Below are 7,338 nucleotides of genomic sequence, written 5' to 3' on the forward strand. Positions count from 1 at the left end.
GGCTATTTAGCCCCAAACAGAACAAAACATAACATGAATTCACCTAGTTGTGTTTGCGGGGATTGAACTCTGCTCTTTCGGCCCGCCTCTCAACTATCAATCAACTGTTACTAACTACTAACAACTTTTTTCCTTCACACACACACACACACACACACACACACACACACACACACACACACACACACACACACACACACACACACACACACACACACACACACACACAGGACTATTATGTTATGAGGAAAGAGAGGGAAGGAAGAGGTGGGGGTGGTGTAGCTCTGCTGGTAAGACAAGGCTGGGATTTTGAGGAGATGGATATTCAGGGCTGCGAAGGTTTCAGTGACTACATAGCAGGTACTGTAACAAATGGAGGGAAAAAAATTATAGTCGCAGTCATATATAATCCACCACCAAATGACAGAAGACCTAGACAGGAATATGATAGAAACAACATGGCCACCATTAACATAATAGAAAGAGCAGCTTCTGTTGCTAGCAGGAATGGATCTGGACTACTAATTATGGGAGACTTCAACCATGGGAAGATAGATTGGAAGAACAGAGACCCGCATGGAGGACCAGAAACATGGAGAGCTAAGCTGCTGGACGTGGCAACAAGAAACTTTCTAAGCCAGCACACCAAAGAACCAACAAGAATGAGAGGAGAAGATGAACCAGCAATGCTTGATTTGATATTTACCCTAAATGAATGGGATATAAGGGAAGTTAAGATGGAAGCGCCCTTGGGAATGAGTGACCACAGTGTATTGAACTTTGAGTACCTGGTAGAGCTAGGACTTATCTCCCCCCAAAAAGAACTAGGAATCAAAAGGCTGGCATACCGAAAGGGGAATTATGAACAGATGAGAAGTTTCCTAAGTGAAATACCTTAGGACACAGACCTCAGAGACAAGTCTGTACAGGGTATGATGGACTATGTTACCCAAAAGTGTCAGGAGGCAGTAAACAGGTTCATCCCGGCCCAAAGGGAAAAATCCGAGAAGCAACAGAAGAATCCATGGTATAATAGGGCATGTATGGAAGCGAAGAAACTGAACAAAAAGGCGTGGAGGAACTTCCGGAATAACAGAACACCAGAAAGCAGAGAGAGATACCAGAGAACCAGGAATGAGTACGTCAGGGTGAGAAGAGAAGCAGAGAAAAATTTTGAAAATGATATAGCAAACAAAGCCAAGACCGAACCAAAGCTACTCCACAGTCACATCAGAAGGAAAACAACAGTGAAAGAACAGGTATTGAAACTTAGAACAGGCGAGGACAGGTATACAGAGAATGACAGAGAGGTGTGTGAGGAACTCAACAAGAGGTTCCAGGAGGTCTTCTCAATAGAACAAGGTGAGGTCACTGTGCTAGGAGAAAGGGAGGTAAACCAGGCGGCCTTGGAGGAGTTCGAAATTACGAGAGAGGAGGTCAAGAGACACCTGCTGGATCTGGATGTTAGAAAGGCTGTTGGTCCAGATGGGATCTCACCATGGGTACTGAAAGAGTGTGCAGAGGCACTTTGCCTGCCACTCTCCATAGTGTATAGTAAGTCACTAGAGACGGGAGACCTACCAGAAATATGGAAGACGGCGAATGTGGTCCCAATATACAAAAAGGGCGACAGACAAGAGGCACTGAACTACAGGCCAGTGTCCTTGACTTGTATACCATGCAAGGTGATGGAGAAGATCGTGAGAAAAAACCTGGTAACACATCTGGAGAGAAGGGACTTCGTGACAAATCGCCAACATGGATTCAGGGAGGGTAAATCTTGCCTTACAGGCTTGATAGAATTCTACGATCAGGTGACACAGATTAAGCAAGAAAGAGAGGGCTGGGCGGACTGCATTTTCTTGGATTGTCGGAAAGCCTTTGACACAGTACCGCATAAGAGGCTGGTACATAAGCTGGAGAGACAGGCAGGTGTAGCTGGTAAGGTGCTCCAGTGGATAAGGGAGTATCTAAGCAATAGGAAGCAGAGAGTTACGGTGAGGGGTGAGACCTCCGATTTGCGTGAAGTCACCAGTGGAGTCCCACAGGGCTCTGTACTCGGTCCTATCTTGTTTCTGATATATGTAAATGATCTCCCGGAGGGTATCGAGTCATTTCTCTCAATGTTTGCGGACGATGCTAAAATTATGAGAAGGATTAAAACAGAAGAGGACTGTTTGAGGCTTCAAGAAGACCTAGACAAGCTGAAGGAATGGTCGAACAAATGGTTGTTAGAGTTTAACCCAACCAAATGTAATGTAATGAAGATAGGTGTAGGGAGCAGGAGGCCAGATACAAGGTGTCATCTGGGAGAGGAAATTCTTCAGGAGTCAGAGAAGGAAAAAGACTTGGGGGTTGATATCACGCCAGACCTGTCTCCTGCAGCACATATCAAGCGGATAACATCAGCGGCATATGCCAGGCTGGCCAACATACGAACGGCATTCAGAAACTTGTGTAAAGAATCATTCAGAACTTTGTATACCACATATGTCAGGCCAATCCTGGAGTATGCAGCCCCAGCATGGAGTCCATATCTAGTCAAGGATAAGACTAAACTGGAAAAGGTTCAAAGGTTTGCCACCAGACTAGTACCCGAGCTGAGAGGTATGAGCTACGAGGAGAGACTACGGAAATTAAACCTCACTTCGCTGGAAGACAGAAGAGTTAGGGGGGACATGATCACCACATTCAAGATTCTGAAGGGGATTGATAGGGTAGATAAAGACAGTCTATTTAACACAAGGGGAACACGCACAAGGGGACACAGGTGGAAACTGAGTGCCCAAATGAGCCACAGAGATATTAGAAAGAACTTTTTTAGTGTCAGAGTGGTTGACAAATGGAATGCATTAGGAAGTGATGTGGTGGAGGCTGACTCCATACACAGTTTCAAGTGTAGATATGACAGAGCCCGATAGGCTCATGAATCTGTACACCTGTTGATTGACGGTTGAGAGGCGGGACCAAAGAGCCAGAGCTCAACCCCCGCAAACACAACTAGGTGAGTACACACACACACACACACACACACGGGTAGTAGAGGAAACGGGTAATAGAGGAAAACCCAGACATAATAGTCCTCACAGAAACAAAGCTCACGAAAACGATAACAAACGCAGTGTTCCCACAGGACTATTATGTTATGAGGAAAGAGAGGGAAGGAAGAGGTGGTGGTGGTGTAGCTCTGCTGGTAAGAAAAGGCTGGGATTTTGAGGAGATGGATATTCAGGGCTGTGAAGGTTTCAGTGACTACATAGCAGGGACCGTAACAAATGGAGGGAAAAAAATTATAGTCGTAGTCATATATAATCCATCACCAAATGACAGAAGACCTAGACAGGAATATGATAGAAACAACATGGTCACCATTAACATAATAGAAAGAGCAGCTTCTGTTGCTAGCAGGAATGGATCTGGACTACTAATTATGGGAGACTTCAACCATGGGAAGATAGATTGGAAGAACAGAGACCCGCATGGAGGACCAGAAACATGGAGAGTTAAGCTGCTGGACGTGGCAACAAGAAACTTTCTAAGCCAGCACACCAAAGAACCAACAAGAATGAGAGGAGAAGATGAACCAGCAATGCTTGATTTGATATTTACCCTAAATGAGTGGGATATAAGGGAAGTTAAGATGGAAGCGCCCTTGGGAATGAGTGACCACAGTGTATTGAACTTTGAGTACCTGGTAGAGCTAGGACTTATCTCCCCCAAAAAAGAACTAGGAATCAAAAGGCTGGCGTACCGAAAGGGGAATTATGAACAGATGAGAAGTTTCCTAAGTGAAATACCTTGGGACACAGACCTCAGAGATAAGTCTGTACAGGGTATGATAAGTCAGGAGGCAGTAAACAGGTTCATCCCGGCCCAAAGGAAAAAATCCGAGAAGCAACAGAAGAATCCATGGTATAATAGGGCATGTATAGAAGCGAAGAAACTGAACAAAAGGGCGTGGAGGAACTTCCGGAATAACAGAACACCAGAAAGCAGAGAGAGATACCAGAGAACCAGGAATGAGTACGTCAGGGTGAGAAGAGAAGCAGAGAAAAGTTTTGAAAATGATATAGCAAACAAAGCCAAGACCGAACCAAAGCTACTCCACAGTCACATCAGAAGGAAAACAACAGTGAAAGAACAGGTATTGAAACTTCGAACAGGCGAGGACAGGTATACAGAGAATGACAGAGAAGTGTGTGAAGAACTCAACAAGAGGTTCCAGGAGGTCTTCAAAATAGAACAAGGTGAGGTCACTATGCTAGGAGAAAGGGAGGTAAACCAGGCGGCCTTGGAAGAGTTCGAAATTACGAGAGAGGAGGTCAAGAGACACCTGCTGGATCTGGATGTTAGAAAGGCTGTTGGTCCAGATGAGATCTCACCATGGGTACTGAAAGAGTGTGCAGAGGCACTTTGCTTGCCACTCTCCATAGTGTATAGTAAGTCACTGGAGATGGGAGACCTACCAGAAATATGGAAGACGGCGAATGTGGTCCCAATATACAAAAAGGGCGACAGGCAAGAGGCACTGAACTACAGGCCAGTGTCCTTGACTTGTATACCATGCAAGGTGATGGAGAAGATCGTGAGAAAAAACCTGTTAACACATCTGGAGAGGAGGGACTTCGTGACAAATCGCCAACATGGGTTCAGGGAGGGTAAATCTTGCCTTACAGGCTTGATAGAATTCTACGATCAGGTGACAAAGATTAAGCAAGAAAGAGAGGGCTGGGCGGACTGCATTTTCTTGGATTGTCGGAAAGCCTTTGACACAGTACCGCATAAGAGGCTGGTACATAAGCTGGAGAGACAGGCAGGTGTAGCTGGTAAGGTGCTCCAGTAGATAAGGGAGTATCTAAGCAATAGGAAGCAGATAGTTACGGTGAGGGGTGAGACCTCCGATTGGCGTGAAGTCACCAGTGGAGTCCCACAGGGCTCTGTACTCGGTCCTATCTTGTTTCTGATATATGTAAATGATCTCCCGGAGGGTATCGAGTCATTTCTCTCAATGTTTGCGGACGATGCTAAAATTATGAGAAGGATTAAAACAGAAGAGGACTGTTTGAGGCTTCAAGAAGACCTAGACAAGCTGAAGGAATGGTCGAACAAATGGTTGTTAGAGTTTAACCCAACCAAATGTAATGTAATGAAGATAGGTGTAGGGAGCAGGAGGCCAGATACAAGGTATCATCTGGGAGAGGAAATTCTTCAGGAGTCAGAGAAGGAAAAAGACTTGGGGGTGGATATCACGCCAGACCTGTACCCTGCAGCACATATCAAGCGGATAACATCAGCGGCATATGCCAGGCTGGCCAACATACGAACGGCATTCAGAAACTTGTGTAAAGAATCATTCAGAACTTTGTATACCACATATGTCAGGCCAATCCTGGATTATGCAGCCCCAGCATGGAGTCCATATCTAGTCAAGGATAAGACTAAACTGTAAAAGGTTCAAAGGTTTGCCACCAGACTAGTACCCGAGCTGAGAGGTATGAGCTACGAGGAGAGACTACGGGAATTAAACCTCACTTCGCTGGAAGACAGAAGAGTTAGGGGGGACATGATCACCACATTCAAGATTCTGAAGGGAATTGATAGAGTAGATAAAGACAGTCTATTTAACACAAGGGGAACACGCACAAGGGGACACAGGTGGAAACTGAGTGCCCAAATGAGCCACAAAGATATTAGAAAGAACTTTTTTAGTGTCAGAGTGGTTGACAAATGGAATGCATTAGGAAGTGATGTGGTGGAGGCTGACTCCATACACAGTTTCAAGTGTAGATATGATAGAGCCCAATAGGCTCAGGAATCTGTACACCTGTTGATTGACGGTTGAGAGGCGGGACCAAAGAGCCAGAACTCAACCCCCGCAAACACAACTAGGTGAGTACACACACACACACATACACACACACACAGACACACACACACACACACACACAGACACACACACACACACACACACACACACACACACACACACACACACACACATGGGGGCCTGGTAGCCTGGTGGATAGAGCGCAGGACTCGTAATTCTGTGGCGCGGGTTCGATTCCCGGACCAGGCAGAAGCAAATGGGCAAAGTTTCTTTCACCCTGAATGCCCCTGTTACCTAGCAGTAAATAGGTACCTGGGAGTTAGTCAGCTGTCACGGGCTGCTACCTGGTGTGTGTGTGGGGGGGGGGGTAGTTAGTAAGCACTTGATTGACAGTTGAGAGGCGAGCCGAAAGAGCAAAGCTCAACCCCCGCAAACACAACTAGGTGAATACAACTAGGTGAATACACAGGAAGCAGCCCGTAACAGCTGTCTAACTCGCAGGTACCTATTTACTGCTAGGTGAAAAGAGCATCAGGGTGAAAAAAAATCAGCCCGTCTGTTTCCGCCGGCGCCGGGAATCGAATTCGGGGCCACAGGATTACGGGTCCCACGCGCTGTCTACTCAGCTACCAGACCCCGAATGTGTGTGATGTATGGAAGCATCGGAGGGTGTATATATGAATCCCACACAGTATTAGTCTATAGACACCCATATATGCTGAAACACATATGAAGAACCTCTCACACACTCACAGCTCCCTGACAAGAGGGAGCCAGCTTAGCTTAGCTGCCAACACCCACACATCGTGTCAGCAAGGCGGACAGTCCGCCTGCTTTTAAAAAAAAAACGCCAGGGAAGGCGCAAGGGTGCCAGGGCTGGCACCACGAGGCCTCTGGTGCCACGACGCCTGTAGAGGGCCAGAGTCTGGTCGGTGTCGCAGGTCCCAGCGCCAGACACCCTAACTCTGAGACATAATGAAAGGGTTTTGACTTTATATATCGGCCGTCGCGCAGCTTTTCTAAGGGAAGGTTGCATGTCGGCCCAACATCCCGGCCCCACCAATCAATTACACTCCACACCTACACCTTGGAATTATTGCATGTTAGGTGACATTTCTTCACCATCAATAACCTTAGAATTGGATACTTTGAGATTAGAGCGCACTGGGTACCAATTGATGCAGCATTTCACAAATGAATTGAACACTTTGTGCTTATTGCATGATAAGTGACGATTTGACCGATAAATAACTTGCGAACTGGATACTTCTAAATTAAAGACCAGAGAGACCGCGCTGACCCGCGGATAGTGGAGATACCGGCTGGTGGATCGGAGGCGGTCAGTAGCAGATAGCGAGTGCCGGCTAGCGGATAGCGAGTGCCGGCTAGCGGATAGCGAGTGCCGGCTAGCGGATAGCGAGTGCCGGCTAGCGGATAGCGAGTGCCGGCTAGCGGATAGCGAGTGCCGGCTAGCGGATAGCGGATACGGAGCGTCTGTCGAATGTGGAGAA

Source organism: Procambarus clarkii, chromosome 8, assembly GCF_040958095.1.
Source record: "Procambarus clarkii isolate CNS0578487 chromosome 8, FALCON_Pclarkii_2.0, whole genome shotgun sequence".
In the NCBI taxonomy this organism is placed as follows: Eukaryota; Metazoa; Arthropoda; class Malacostraca; order Decapoda; family Cambaridae; genus Procambarus; species Procambarus clarkii.